The following is a 17,193-nucleotide window of genomic DNA, read 5'->3' on the forward strand; positions in this document are numbered from 1 at the left end:
CTTTCTTTCTTTCTTCTTTCTTCTTTCTTTCTTTCTTTCTTTCTTTCTTTCTTTCTTTCTTTCTTTCTTTCTTTCTTTCTTTCATGTGTTTGGTTGTTGCAGGGTCTCGCTTTGCAGCTTGGAATTGTGGAGTTCCTCTTGTTTTCAGCCTCCCCATCGCTGGTATTACAGGTATGAGTTCACCACTACGCCCAGACTCTGGCCAGCTCAGCCAGAGCTGATGTCTCTTGTGGTGCTGGGGACCGAAGTGTCACATGCCTAAGCTTGCCTAAGCAGGTGCTTTAGTCTGCTGCGCTACCTCACTGGTCCTAATTTTTCTTTCTGTTGTTACATCTTCTTTTCTCCCACTATGTTCTTATAGATATTGGCTATTAAGTCTGTGGACTGAGGCCATGGGATAGCATATTTTCTTCCTAACTTAGATCACCAGTGAAAACATAAAAAGGAGTAGGAGCTATATTATACCGTAGATAGGAATGGAGTTTTATCTTTTAAAAAAGAGCTACTGATCTGCAAGAGAGACAGAAAGTGAGGAGAGAGACCCTAATGAGCGTGTGTGGGGACCACCTTCACACTAAGGCTTTGGGATGCCATAGTCTCCTTCCAGTACTGGTCTCAATAAGCTTTAGGAGGTAACTAGAGTTAATGAAGCTGCTGCTGCTGCTCTCAAACACTGCCCTTACCTTCTGAGCTCTTCTCTTTGGCTGCCCCAATACCTAGTTTGCTTGCTGTGTGTTAAGAACACATTTTGAGGAAGATCTTAATGGTCAGTTTACAAGGACTGCCTCTTTTGAGACAGCACAGCTGGGATCAAGTTTAAGCCATCTGCTTTTAAACATAAGGAGCACAGATAGACTGAATGCATTTAAAGTATATACTTTATGGCCAACCGAGCCCTACACAGCCACTGGTGAGCAGACATAAATGCACTGTCCATCTGCCATGAAGCACGGGGCAGCACCACAGCCCAGAAGAAGCAGTCTGTTTGGTAAGAGGCCATCTTGGTCCCTGGTTGTAGACATTGGTGTCCCTGGGGTGCTGCTTCCTGTGTTTAAGCTCTTGCTGTGCTTTTTTTGCACTCTGAAATAAACAGAAGACCTGGATTTAGTCAATTAGCTGGTGACGGAATCAGGCTCCCAGTCCCTCCTGCCATCCCATACTAATGAGAGCTGTAAGGCCTCCTGTGGGCCATGTTAATGAACAGTGCAGAGCCAACTTTGGCACAAGGATCTTTGTGTGGTGTCCATAGCCCACTGTCCAGAACCTAGTGTGACCCTGGTTGGAGGAGGTGGTGGAATTGGATCCAAAATTGTGGTATGTGCAGAACCAAGACAATGTTAAATTGATTAATGGACCATCTTCCACATGTTACATTCAAACCTTGAGCCTAAAACCATTTTGGAACTTTCTCTGAGTTAAAAAAAAAGTTTTATAAAAATGTGTTTTCTTCCAAATAAAGATTTTTGCTTTTTGATGGCTCTTTTGTTGATGTCCTACAGTGAGAACCAGGCTGCAACCCTCCCACACACACCACGCAGCAAGTACCAGATGGCCCTGGAATTCAGGACAGAGGTTATGCCCTCAGTATACCAGTTCTGCTGAACATGAGAGCAGTGGAGAGGCCAGCATTAGAAAGGAATATTGGTGCAGCAAGACACAGACAGTGAACTTTATGGCTATCCTAGATGGGGGTCTAAGACAGGTTTTCTGTACCTTCCTGGAGATAGGAGTGAAGGTGACTGGAAGCTGATGAGATTTTTAGGCAGTTGTATAGTTTCGTCTTTTTTTGTGCTGAAATCTGCAGTATTGAAGACCTCATGGACCCCTGGCATGTTCCTTTGGATCTCTGCAGAGCACTTCCCCGTGGCTTTGTCCACCTCATCATGGACACAGTGCAGAGTCCAGGGCCACCATGAGAATCACCTCAGTGGTCATCTTGACCTTGGAGGGAGCCCAGGACGTTGCCAACAGGCCCTACCTCTGTCCTTAGCATCATTCTTTCCCACCTATTTAATTACTATTTCAGAGGAGATATCTTCTATTCTCAATTTGATAAAGAAAATCTATAATTTTAAAAACAGATTTTGAGATAGGAATCAAATTTATAGAGAAACCATATTGGTTTTTCATTTTCTACTTATTCTTCTCCATCAGTGTAGGGTTTCCTACAGATATAACTAAATAGAAAATTAATTCAACAACTTTTTTCTTTGTTTTTAGTTCACAAATTTCAGGAAATAATGTTAAAAGTTGGATTTTAAATGTTTGAAACTTACTCCACTTTTCACAATGGTAAAAGTGGTGATTTGGGGATTATTTTTATACTTGCAAAAATTACTTTCATTTGTAACTCAAGGAAATGAATTAAAAATGCCTTAAAATTCCAAACAAATTAACAAATAACATCCAAATTACAGCTTAAAAAGAAGCCAGCAAAGTCTCCTATCTCCCTGGAATCATTCTTGAAAGAAGCAAAGTGCTTTGGGGTCATAACTGCTTCAAGCAAGAAAGATGTGGCTCTCAAAGAATTAAAAATTAGAGTTTTCCTTCCTCCAAAATGATGATCAAGTCCTGGGTCTCTTACAGTTTTGGGGAGCAAATGTAAAAGAAAGCACACATTCTGTGCTATGAAAGATATAGTATAGCAAAGAACAAACATAGAAAATTCCCTGGGGCACAAGAAAACTAATTTATTTACTTAGAATAAGCAAGGAAAGTATACTTTTCCATCTCATTTATCAAATAGAATTGTTCTAAAATTTTGTCTCATAAAACTGGAATTAGAGAAGGCTACAGGAGCTGGACAACAAATTTAAAAGTAAAGTAAAAGGACATGTGCACCCCCTCCATAATTACAGGAGCCGCAGTGAGCCTGTGAGCCTTGTTGAGCTGTGATGGAGGAGAGGAACCCTGCCCACTGTCCCTCCACCACCAGGGGAGCTCTGGGCAGGAGGAACCCTGCAAGCAGTCAGCTCATCCAGAGGAACCCAGGGTGAATCCGCTCTGACAGGGGAAAACATTTTTCATATAAACTCCTAATTTATGATGGGTTCTTTTAAATAACTATAAACTTTGCTCCTACAGTCTAAAGAATAAAATCAATAGTTACCACAGTTTGTCAGTTTCCAAATTGTCCTTATTGTTATTTGTACTACTATAGCTAGGATACCATATCTGTTGTAATTCATTGTTCTCCCTTGTGTAACAATATTGGGAAGGTCTGGGGTAATAACCACAGATTTACACTAAAAGTAACTGAGCCAAATAGAAACCAACATCCCACTCTCAATTAATCAGGAAGACAGGATACTGGAACAGACACAACCCCAGAATCTCATACACACAGAAGATACCCCTGAAGCCAGAGTTTTTCTGGAGAGGTCTTTGTACTAGTGATATAGCTACCTAATATCAAAACTCACAAGGTTATCACAGGCAGCAAAGTAAAAAGTTGTTTTTTGAAATAGAAAATATCAAGACAAAAGAGCAAAATGCAATCTAGACCTGCATCCCACTCAGAACAAGTCCAAGAGACACAAAGAAAAAGCTGAAAGCCACACACCTGAAATTTCAGAAATGATAAAAAGTAAAGAAATAACTCCATAAGGCCACAGAGGAAATCAGATCATAAATAATCTCTCATGTAAGAAAAAATTGACAACTGTAGAGAAAGAATTGCTGACTAAATCTTAAGAAGAGACATAGATAAAAAAGCACAGAGGAACTTAGAAAATGATGACAATCTTCAAGGAACAATATAGGAAAAAAACAGAATGCATGGAATAGATAAAGAAAGACATCCAGGAAATTAAAATTTCTATTGAAATCTGGCAAAACCACTTGAGTGCAGCTAAAGATAGACTTTAGAACTTGCAGCATATTGTAACTGGAGGTCACAAAATGAAAGCTCTCCTAAAAGTAGCAAGGAATTAAGAAATAGCAATTCAACACTGAAAGATGATACAGAAAAAAAAGATTGATTGGTGTCCTCAAAATGGGAGTAGTTGACACAAATAATGTAAAAAGACTAGTTGCAGAAGTAATAGTAGAAAATTTCCTAAGCACGGTGAACGAATTTGACTTAATATGAAGTGATGCATATAGAACTCCAATTAACTAAAACCAAAATGAATCCACACCCAGACATATAATAATCAAGATCTCAGAAATTCAGCACAAGAACAGAATATTAAAAGCTGTTAGAGAAAAGAAATAGATAACATATAAAGGAAAGCCCATCAGAATCATGACAGACTTCTCAACATCAACCATTAAGTCAAGAAGAGCTTGGAGTAAGTATCTGAAGTCCTAAAATAAAACTACTTCCAACTCAGACTGAAAAACTGTATTTCAAAATTAATGGAGAAGTAAGATACTTCTACAACAAAGAACAACTAAAGAAATTCAACCCTACATATTGTACTTAAAGATATTCTAATATACACTTTTTTTTGGTGGTACCAGGGATTAAACTCAGGACCTTGTGCTTGCCAGGCAAACACTTGTTCTACTGAGCTATCTCCCTGGCCCCCTAAAAGATATTCTAGAAAAAGATAAAAATGACTGCAATTTTAAGAATGATAATAAAAAGAAAGCACTAAGTAGGGCAAGTGATTAAACAGAAGGGGAAATTAGGAAATCAACAGCAGAAAAATGACATTTGGAGGACAATCCAATGCATATCATTGTAACCATAAATGTAAATAGTCTAATTCACCAATTAAAAGAAACAGGCAGGCAGAATGTACCAAGAAACATGATCCAACAATATGTTACCTACAAAAAACACATTTAACTCAAAAGGAAATTCATATACTGAAAGTCAAAGAATGGAAAACAATACTCCATGAAACAAGAACGCAGACAAGAAGCAGAGGTACCTATTCTGTTTGCAGAAATGTGAACCTCAAACCAAGAATGATAAAAAAAAAATAAAGCAGGTCACTACAAACTTATTACAGGAAAACTACAAAAGAAAGACATAACAATATATGCACCAAATACAGGAGCATCAAACTGTATGAGACAAATATTAATCGATATAAACAATCAAATAAGCAATAACACAGTCATAACAGGGGAACTTAATATGCCAGTGTCACAAAGAGATCGAACAACTAGATAAAAAAGATCAGCAAACAATGAACAACTGGTATCTCATTTCTTGAAAAGTTTTTACACACCAAAAGAAATCACCAAAAAAAATCACCAGCAGAGTAAGATGTGTAAACATTGTATTGTTCTTAGCATAAGAAACTGAAGCATAAACAAGATCTAAAAGGTACAATAAATATTGTGAAAGGTAAAGAAACTGCTTAAATGGAAAGAACAACTGGGATGGGTAAAGGAGAAAAGAAGGAAGTGGAAAAATATATATGCACAATCATTAAGATTATTATACTAATAATTTCTATTAGCTGACTGAAAGAAACAGCATGTAATCAATTGTTTGATCAGTTTTGCACGCCTGCATCTGGTTTTCTGAGCAATCACTTTGAAGACAACAATATGCAATACAATAACCGTTCTTAATTTCCTTTCATCTTGTTTTGTAATTTTCTGTCAGAGTTTTATTCTCTTTAAAATAAAAAATTAAAGGACATAAATACTCAAAATTATAAAACACCTATGAAAGATACTTAAGAAATCACAAATGAATAGTAAAGTGATCAGAAGAACTAATGTAAAAATTCTGTACTACCCAAAATGATCTACAAAGTCAGTAGAGTCATAATGAAAATTCTCACTTGTTTTCTCTAGAACTGATGATTGAACTTAAGAACTTCACAATGAGCTGCATAGCCAGAATTTCTATCTTCTAGCCTTGAGAGCTTCTCTCAAACCCTCAGAGTGCTGAAATTACAGCCATGTAGCACAGTGCCCACATTTACTTGGTGTTGCTTTTTATGGCAGTCTGAAAAAAATCCTTAAATTTGTATAAAAACACAAAAGACCCTGAATAATCCAAACAATCTTTAGGAAAACACAAAAACTGAAGGCATCACTGTCTCTGGTAAAGCATGCTGTAACATGATTGCAGTAGCAACAGCATGGAGAAACTTCTGGGAGGATGGTAGAGTGGTAAGCAGAACAAATTAGGCTCTCCAAAATTTGGACCCTAGATACTGAAAAACAACAATATGGGGAAGAAAAGAAAGAGAGATCAATCCCTGTGACCCAGGAAGTACCTGATTGGAAATCAGGAGCCCAGAGAGAAATTGAAGAAATAGAAAACAACACGGAAAAAGGGAGGAACAATCTGCACTTTTTCTTTTTTCCTGGCTCATGGCTTGTAAGAAAGGAAGATGAAATCTACACAGAATGAAAACAAGTGACTCAGAGGTCTTTAGGGAAAAGTGTACAAGTGTCATGGACCAGTGGATACTGTGTTACAATAGTGGTGTCTGACTCCAATGAAAGCAGCTGCCATATCCTCTGGAGAGAATGTTTGGTGGGATTCCATTCTAAGGAGCAACCAACTGAATCTGTGAATCAGAGAAGCTGCTGAGTGGCTTCATATCAGAGCCCCCAGTCTTGTTTTTCCTTAGTGACTGGGTGAAGGGCAGCCACAGGAGATGTCCATGGCCAGGGAACTATGGTCAGGCCAGCAAGACATGCTCAGTGTTATAGGCTAAATGAGCTAGGCCTCGTCCTCATGAACAGAGGCCAGGTCCAACCTGAATTTCCACACAAAAAAGCACATACCCCATCCTAATCCTACTGCCAGATTACCAATGATTAGCTACATGGATCTGAATCCTTAACACCTCCTTTATTTACCAGTGATACCAGGAACACATCTTGAATTGGAAACTGCCACAAAACTATAGACCTGTAAAAAGGTAGATGTTAAGATCTAATTTGTCTTTGGCAACATCACCATAGCTATTTTGCTTGATATTAACAGGACCACATGATTGTCATTTCTCTGTAAGCCAACACTCAAATTACCTTTGTGACATTAACACTATTAGTGTACATTATCAGAGAACTTGTCTCCTGGACTACCTTGGGCCCTCCTCTCACAAAATACCAAAGATTGTTGCATCTTGGGGCTGTGGCAAAGGATTATAGTTGGCCACACCTTAAGTACATCACTGAAAAGCAGCTGAAGAGATCTATATATTAACAGCACAATCTTTATAAGAATCTACAAATTTAAAAAAAAAAACAAAGAAACAAAAACATTATGATGTGAAGCAAAGGCAACAAAACATGTTTAAAAATCTCAACTTCCCCAAAGCCAACCCAGGGGCACCAAGGGAATAGTATAAGTTGTACACTTGAATTATTCAAAGGCATAATAGAAGAGGTTAGAAAATAGTTCAAATAAACATTCAGTGGGTTTAGAGAAGATATAACTGCACTAAAAATGGAAGTAATAACAAAAAAAAAAGCCTCAGGAGACTTAGCCACAAATAAAGTGCAATTAATAACTAAAAAAAAAAATTCAGAGGATCTCTCAAGATACTAATGAAAGCCCCACGAGCTAAATAAAATGATACAAAACATGAATTACCAATTTATCAAATAATTAGAGTTCATGAAAAAATTTTAACTAGAAAAACAGAATACTAAAAATCATATTGAAGATATAAGCAACAAGATGGACAAATGTGATAACAGTATTTCAGAACTAGGAGGCAATAATGTTTTCAAATACTAGCTACTTAAAGATACCTTAAAAATAATAAGATAAATTAAAAATGGATCCAATAACTACAAGATGAAACAGAGAAGACTAATCTGAGAATAATTTGAATAAGTACAAAATTAGAAGATGTTACAAATGGCATTTAAAAAACTGGTCACAGAAAAAATACAAAATCTTCTAAAATATAAGAAGAAATAAACATACAGATAAGTGAGTACATAGAACATCATAAAACCATGACCCAAAGAGAAACAAAATTTTTAAAGCTCTTAGAGAAAGACATTGAATAACATACAAAGACAAAATTAGAAGAATCATAGTAGGCTTCTCTACACAAATCTTAGGGATCAAGAAGGCTTGGAATGAAGTGTTTCAAGCCTTAAAATATAACAGCTTCCAACCCTAATTCTGTATACTGGAAAACTTTCCTTATAAATTGATGGACAAATAGAGTATTTCCATAACAAGGAGCACTTCAAGAAATTTATGACTACAAAACCAGCATTATAGATAATTCTCAAGTATATCCTAGGAAGAGCAAAGGAGGCCAACAATGCCAATAAGTCAAGAAGAATGAATATATCTGGTGGGTGAGACATTAAACAAAGGAGGAAAAATGAATAAATCAGCAACAAGAAAGCAACACAAATGTGAGAATAAGTCACTACCTCTCAGTAATAACTCTCAATGTGAAAGTTCTCATTTTGCCAATGAAAATACACAGGTTGGAAGAATCAATCCAGAAACAAAGTGCAAAAATATGCAGTATAGGGGCTGGGGAGATAGCTCAGGCATCTAAGTGCCTGCCGGGCAAGCGCAAGCATCTGGGTTCGATCCCTGGTAACACATGTTCTGCTGGCCCCAGAAACATGGATGTACCCTGCCTGCTCGGAACTTAGACGTGGTGGTGCACACCTGTGATCCCAGCTCTGGGGAGGCTGATATAAAAGGATGACTATGAGTCTGAACTACTTAGTGAAACCTTGTATCCAATAAACAAATAAATAAATCCTTAAAAATATGAAGTATACAAGGAGCACATTTAATTCAAAATGATACTTAAAGATTAAAAAATCAAAAGATGGAAAACAATAGTCTATGCAATAAGATCCTGGAAGAAAAAAGCAGGAGTCGATATCTTAATTTCAGACAAAATCATTTTCAAGCTAACATTGATCAGAAGAGACAAAGAAGGTCATTATATTAAAGGAGCAATTATTTAACAATGATGTTAAAGGAACAATTCAACAGGAAGATTTAATAATTATAGACACCAAATATTGGTGCATCCAACTTCATAAAACAAACACTAATGGACATGAAAAATCAAATAAACCTCAATCATCAATACAATTATAATAACGGGGAACCTCAAAACCCCATTGTCACAAAAGGACAGATAAAGTAGACACACACAAAAATAAATAAACAAATATCAGAGTTGAACCAAACCTTAGACCAAATGTGTTTATAGGTATATACAGAGGGTTCCATTCAAAAACAGAATACACAATCTCAGCAGTACAAGGACTTTCTATTTGTGTGCCAATAAAGCATAACTAAATAAATGCAAAAAAAAATCAAAATTGTCCCATGCATGTAACCAGACCATAGTGCACTGAAGCTAGATAGAAGTCAATGGCAAAAGACACCACAATGACTGTGTAAACACATTGAAATTAAACATGACTTTGAATCATCAATGGGGCACAGATGAAATTAATAAAATTAAACAGTTTTTGTAATCAAATTATCATGTGGTAAACATAAAAAGGAAGTTAATGGCTGTGAATTTCCACACCAGAAAGACAAAATGAGCTCAAATAAATAATCTAATAAATAACTATGTACATCAAAATCCTAGAAAAACAAGAACCCACAGTTAATATGAGGAAACAAATTATGAAGTTCAGGGCAAAATGAAATTGAGACTAAAAACATACAAATAATCAATGAATCAAAGAGTTGGCTCTTCGAAAGATTAAACAAAATAGACAAACCCTTAGTCAATTTTACCACATAAGGAAAGAAAAGACTGAAATTCATTCCATTAGAAATAAAGTGTGAAATCACAATTGTAAAAAATCTAGAAGACTGCCAGTAACTACTTTGAGATCCTGTACTGTATAGAAAATTCAGAGAAAATAGATAAACTCCTAGATATATATGAACTATCAAAGCTGAACCAAGAAGATACAAAAATTCTAATAAGCAAATACCAGTAAGTGAAATTGAAGCAGTAATTTAAGAACTACCAGCTAAGAAAAGTCCAGGACCTCATGGAGTCACTGCCAAATTCCACAAGAACTTTAAAGAAGATCTAATGCCATTACCTCTAAAACTCTTCAGTGAAATCAAGTAGTACCCATAAAGTCATTCCTGGAAGTGAGCATTTTCCTGACTCCAAAATCAGAAAAAGTTCCCAACCAAAAAAGATAATTACTGGCTAATCTCTTTAATGAACATAGATGCAGAAATCTTCAATTAGGTACTGGTAAACAGAATGCAGCAAATCATTAAGAATATTATACATTGTGACCAAGTAGGATTCATCCTTGTGACACAGTGGTGGTTTGATATATGCAATACAATCATTGTAATGCACCATATTAACACAACCAAGGACAAAATCCACCTCATCACATCAATAGAAGGGGGAAAACACCTGACAAAATCCAACATTTACTCATGATAAGAACCCTGAAGAAAAGAGGAATAGAATGCCTTTATCTCAATCTGATAAAAGGCATTTATGGCAGATCATGGCCAACATCACAGTAAATGGAGAGAAGCTGAAAGCTTTTCCTCTAAAACTAGAAACAAGACAAGGAAATCTCCTATCACTACTTATGTTCAATATAGTTCTTGAAACATTAGCTAGAGCAAAAAAGATAAGAGAAAAAATAAAAAGGATCTGGATGTGGAAAGAAGAGTTAAAATGTCCTTACGTGCAAATGACATGATAATTTACATAGAAGAGCCACCCTAAAATCCACCAAAATGTTCCCAGAACTATTATCTGTATTCAGTAATGTAGCAGAATAATAAGTTAGCAGTCAAAAATCAATAATGTTCCTGTACACAATAAAAAATTCATTGAGAACAAATTTAGAGAAATAGTACCTTTCACAATACCATCAAGAAAAATGAAAACGGCCAGCCAAATAGCACAGCAGATTAAAGTGCCTGCAAGCAGGCACAGGGGCTGGGGGTTAGATCCCCGGGCCTGCTGTACCAGCCTCATCCCCAGAGCACCCTGAGATGCAATTGAGACTGTGCGTGGTGGCACGTGCCTGTAATCCTAGCACATGGGAGGCTGTAAGCAGGAGAATCACTATGAGTCCGATCTAGTAGTGAGACCTGCAACACCCTATTGACCCTTCCCTAAAACACAGAAAAAGAAAAGAAAAATGAAATACTTAGGAATTACGCTAACCAATTACATGAAAGATCTCTATAATGATAAAAATATTACTCTGAAAAAGGGGATTTAAGAGGACACCAGAAAATGGAAAGATATCTAGATAGGCAGAATCAATATAGTCAAAGTGGCCATATTTTTAAAACTGTTATATAGACTTAATGCAATGAAAAATAGCAATAACATTCCTTATTGAACTGAGGAAAGCAATTTGAAAATTCATATTGAACTGAAAGTGACCTAGGATAGCAAAAGAAATTCTGGGCAACAAGGACAAGGCAAGAGGCATCATAAATCCAGACTTCTAGTTACATCATAAAGCCACAGTGATGAAATCAGCATAGGACTGACAAAACAAAAGTGGATCAATTCATCAATCCATCATTCATGGATCATTGAAGCAGAAGATTCAGAAAGAGCTCCAGACAAACTCAGCTACGTTATTTTTGAAAAAGGGACCAAACAGCTTCAGTGGAAGAAAGACAGCCTCAGCAGACACGGGACTGTTAGAGCAGTGTCTGGGCCACTTGTGTTCATGTGATTTGGAGTTCCCTAACTTGGTTTTCACACGAACAGTTGGGCAGACTGTTGCCCTCCTGCTTCAGAGTTAACATGAGGAGGGAATGTGAGGTGGAATGGAAAGGGGCAATCACGATGGAGATTCGTGAAAATTTAAATTTTAAAAAGTTGATTACAATAAAAGACATTGATAACAATTTTCCTGAAAATAATTCCCTGAATTTGAACATAGGTATACCATTGTTCTTGCCACTTTCTATAGCAGTTCTAGAAGTCTTATTTCATTGATATCTTTAAAAACATTTTTTCTTTAATCTTTTATTTCTTTATTTATTTGTTTCAGGGTCTTACTATGCTGCTCCAACTCATAGTGATCCTCTTGTCTCAGCCTCCTCAGGGCTATGTTTATAGGCATGTGCCACCACTCCCAGTTTTGGGGACCAGCATGGCATGCCTGGCATGGCATTTGGTACTGGGAATTGAACTCAGGTCCTTTCACTTGCCAGGCAGGTGCTTGGACCACTGAGCTATCTTTCCAGTTCTTCACTAATATCTTTTCTTAAGATGTGATTCAAAATACAGTAAATGCTTCTGCTGCCATCCATGGAAAGGCAGCCTTGTGAAAGCATTAGTGTGTCCCTATACCAGAACCTATTCCTGTGACTTCAGGCTCTTCCTCAAAGTCAAAATGACCACAAAAGGTAAAGGTTTTGAATTGATGCATGACAGGGAGACAGGTACCACAGCACAACTAGAGATACTCATGAAAGAGGACGTCCAGAACTCTTTCAGAAGGTGGCAAAAATGAGAGCTGAGTGTGTTTGAAGTAGGGTTGGAGGTATTTTAGGGCAATTAATGGCAATGTGTTATTTACTGTAGTAATTTTTAAAGTCTAAACGTTTATTGCAGCTTTTAATCATACCACACATGGAACTATTCTCCTAATTATCATGTCCCAATTCCTGGTCTCTAGAGGGGCTGGGCCTATCTATGCAACAGGAGGAAATGACTTGCAGAGATAGTCAACAAAGGACGTTTGGGATACTGCCACCTACCAAGGGTAAGGTGTGCCAAAGTCACTATCTCCAGAGACACAATTCATTCTCCAGCCGTGTAGGTCAAGCTGTGTTCTCTTATGGCACAGAAAGTCTTCAGTCGGCTTAGCCAGAAGCTAATGCAATTTTTCTTGCCTGAGGAAATAATATCCTTGATTTTCTGAGTGACCCTAAATGGTCTGGACATGGGGTCAGTCAGGTGGTTTGTGGCATCACCATCTGCCAGAAGTAAGAAGCCTCTCAGACTTTCTCTCTCTGCCACTGCCACTCCTCAGAGGAAGTTAGGTAACATTAGGGTTCAAATAAACTATGTGTATTTGGAAGGTGCTGTGAGGACAGTGGGAGGATGGTACAGCTCTAAGCAGCAGCTTCGGGGCACTCAGGGCCCATGCTGGACTTTTCCTTGGTACAGAACTCAGCATTTCCCCATGTCACATCCTGCAACTCATATCCTCTACAGAACAGCTTATCTGAGATTGCTCTCATCTCTGCCTCATTGCTCGGTTCCATCCACTAGCTCCAGGGTTTACTGGTTGGGATTGAAATATCCAAGGTATTTCAGGGGGATAAGAGGGACATCTCTCTGTGTGCATTTTGCCACTTTGATTGCTACCACAATTTGTGTCTAAGTGCTGTCATCACTGTGTGTACTTGAGGCTCAGAACAGGAACCTGTGTACATCCATTCTGAGTGAGAAGAGAGTAACTGAGATGACAGCCCATTCTTGAAAGCCTGGCTTATAGCCAAAGGCCCTTGCATTTTCTCTTGGCTAAAATTTCCCTAGTGATAGTTAAATCTATGCACATTACTGAAGCATCTAGAGCGTCTAGGGCCCAGCCTACAGTATCCAGATGTGATAAAACTACAACATTCTCCCCATCCTAATCGCAACCTGGCATCACTCATCCTGCAGCTCAGTTTCCCTTTTGTGTGAGAATCTCAGCTCCTGCTGATTTCCTGCTCATCTGTCTGTATGATGCTCTGAGGTCAGGGCCAAACCTACCTGTGGACGCTGGTTTACCCAGGAGCCATTGCATGGCTCAGAGTGCTGCAGCTATTCAATATCTGTTGACCTCAACTTTCTGAACCAAGCAATGGAACAGAGTTATGTTACATGCATGTGAAAGGCAGGCAGGGTGGATGGCACAGGGTCTCATATGCCATGGGACAGCCTTGAACTTGATCAAGGGAAAGCTAACAAGGGGTTTTATGTAGTGTGGTAGGGCTGTTCTGGACTGGAGCTCTACTAATCTATCGTGATTTCCATCACCCTTGGGAAGTTGGTCTTCTGAGAAGCAGACCAGTAGTTACAATACACAAACAACGTGTTTAATCATGTTTCACCCCTCCTGAGATCATTTTCAGCTTGCACTGTTTTTTCCAGCTTGGCTTATTTAGCAAGTTGGAGTAATAGAAAAAGGTCTTTCTAACAAAAATTTCAGAAAAACAAAGGCAGTTAAGTTTATGGGTCTTTCCTGCAGGTTACAAGTCTTAGTTTTGTGGTAGTGTAAATTCCAACCAAGGTGTCTTAGAACGTGAATAACCCCAGTCTGTTACATTCTACAAAGCAGCTAGGCTCTGTCCTTCATGCAGTACACTGTGGTGCGGCATATTTATTTTTTTAAAGGAAAATTTGAAAACAATAAAAATGACTCTGAATTTCAAAACAAGATGATAGGAAATTAATAGCAGTAGTTATGTTTTATTTTTTATTTTTTTCCATAATTTTATTGAGAAACAAATAGCAATGAGACAGTTTCAAACCAAAGTGGTAGGACAGTAATAATAGTAGTTACATTGCACATTATATTGCACAGCAGTTGCTCAGATGACAATATAAGCATGCAAAATTGATAAGATAATTAAGCATTTACTGCTCTTTTTAATAAACCAAAAGAAATTAATAGTACAATTATCTCAGCAATCTTTTTTTCCCTTCCATCTTTTCTCTTTTCCACCATCCCAGTTGTGCTTTCCTTTTGAGCAGTTTCTTTCCCTTCACACTATCTATTGTTCCTTTAGGATTTTATTTACCTTTTCAATTTCTTGCACTAGAGAGACAATATGATATATACACATATGAGCAATTTACTTCACCTGAATATGGTCTCTAGTTGTATCCATTTACTTATTTATTTTATTTTATTTTTCTTGCAGAACCAGGGATTGAACTCAGACCCTTGCACTTGCCAGGGAAGTGCTTATTCCACTGAGCCACCTCCCCAGACTCTCCATTTACTTATAAAAGCCTTGAGTTTATCTCTCTTTACATTTGAGTAATACTCCATTATATAAAAATAATACTTTTTTTTAATCCATTTCTTAGTTGATGGGCAGTTGAGCTGTTTCCAAGATTTTTCTATGACAAATTGTGCTTCTATAAACGTGGGTGCACATATATTGCCACTGTATGATGTTTCAGTTCCTCTGGGAAAATACACAGAAGGGGAATAGCTGTGTCAAATTGGACCTCTACTCCTAGTTTTTAAAATTTTTATTAAATTACAATAATTAATACATTGCATATTGTCTTCATAGTAGTTATTCAGAGTACGAGATGCAGACATGATCTCTTGTGTAAACAATATTAGTAAAAATCTCACTGAAATAAGACAAAGTAGCTACGTGTCTACCCTATCTCATATATATATATATATATATATATATATATATATATATAAATTACTACAAAATGGTCCTTCATTTATATCTACATTTTGTTTTGTTTTTTCAGAAGTCTTTAAAGGACCTTTTCATACTTGGTGCCAGTTCAAATGTTATAGGTAGTTGAATTCAGCAAAATAACCCAGTATATTCCAATAGTCCATAATAGCAGTGGGTTATCTGCAGAACTGGCAATTGTTAGAAGTTGTTGACTGGAGCTTTTTACATCTCAACATATTAATATTGTATTACTTTTTATACCTCAGAACTATACTTTCCTACCAGATGGTTAAGACCAAGTTAAAGCAAGACCTATGTAACTAAAAATACAACTTTTGTATCTGACAAGGTCAGTCAAATCCCCTCAGGATTTATCCTGAAACTATATACAGAAGTTTTGGATCTTTTGTAAGTATCAGCCATGTGGATGAGTCATGGCCATTGCTTGAACAATTTGCTGTCTGTGAAAGCCTGAGAGAATTTTTTCTCTCTAGGTGACTCTCCTTAGGCACACTATACCTGATCAATCACTTTCCTCTGTGGCTCCATAATATCCTCAAACAGAAAATTTAGGACACCACTGAGTTACAAGATGTCACAACAGAGGTTCTTTTATGTCTTGAGTCCTCACTGACCTTGAAGGTCTGGGGCCAAAATATTTGCTATCCTTGTAGCCGTTCTTTTTGTCTAATTTTTGGTCTGCAAACTAGTTTTTAAAAATTCAGAAGAGAAGCTTAATGATATTATTATCCTGTAGCAGAAGCAGTTAAGTTTGACATCACTATCTATCTGAATATCAAATGACTTAGACATAAAATGTAGCAAATATTTTTCAACAACCCTGGATATTGTAAACTTTAAATCCCTATAAAATGTGAAAAAAAAACAATTACATATTTTTACACAGAAATTTAGACATCAAAACATATATGATATTGTAGCAGGACAATCCCATGACTTTCTTTGTTTCTTGTTTTTTTAATTAACTTTTTTAAAAAAAACAAACATTTACTTTAAAGAGAGTATAGCAATAATTTCTATGATGTTAGAAGCAGCACACATTTGGAAGACCAAAATGATAGGTATTTCAAGCATGGCTTATTGTTACACACTGTTATCCTCAGTGTAGATGCTTAGTTCACAGACATCAGCATATACAGTTGGTCAGGGTGAGAATTATACCCATTAACTACTATTTTCAAAAACCTAATGAAGGTGCTTAGGACCATTGCCTTACCCATATTGTTTATATAAATGTATGATTTTGCCCCTAACATATTTCCCAACTTTTCTCCTGGCTTTGTCTTAGCTGTTTAATCCTCAAGTTCTCATTTTTCATTTAACTGTGTTATATCTTTCAATTTTTGTATCCTCTTTTGAGTTCTTACACTGGGGAGACAATGCAGTATTTACATATGTGGGTCTGGTTTATTTTACTTACAAGTACATCTTCAAGTTGCACCCACTTATATATGAAGGCTTTGAGTTTATTTTTCTTTATAGCTGAGTAATACTCCATTGTATAAAAATTCCCATTTTTGTTTCATCTGCTCCTCAGGTGATGGGCATTTTAGTTGTTTCCAAGATTTGGCTACTATAAATTGTAACGCTATAAAGATAGGTGCACATATATCACTAGGATATGATGTTTTCAGTTATTTTGGAAAAATTCTCAGAAGAGGGACAGCTGGATTTAATGGGATTTCCAGTCCTAGTTTTCTGAGGAGTCTCCACACTGATTTTGATAATGCTTGCACCAGTCTACACTCCCATCAGCAGTGGAGAAGGATTCCTTTTTCCCCATAGCCTCTCTAATATTTGTTGTTGGTTGATTTCTTTATGATAGTCATTCTTTCTGGGGTGAGATGATATCTCAATGT

Source organism: Octodon degus, unplaced genomic scaffold, assembly GCF_000260255.1.
Source record: "Octodon degus isolate 3935 unplaced genomic scaffold, OctDeg1.0 scaffold00051, whole genome shotgun sequence".
Classification (NCBI taxonomy): Eukaryota; Metazoa; Chordata; class Mammalia; order Rodentia; family Octodontidae; genus Octodon; species Octodon degus.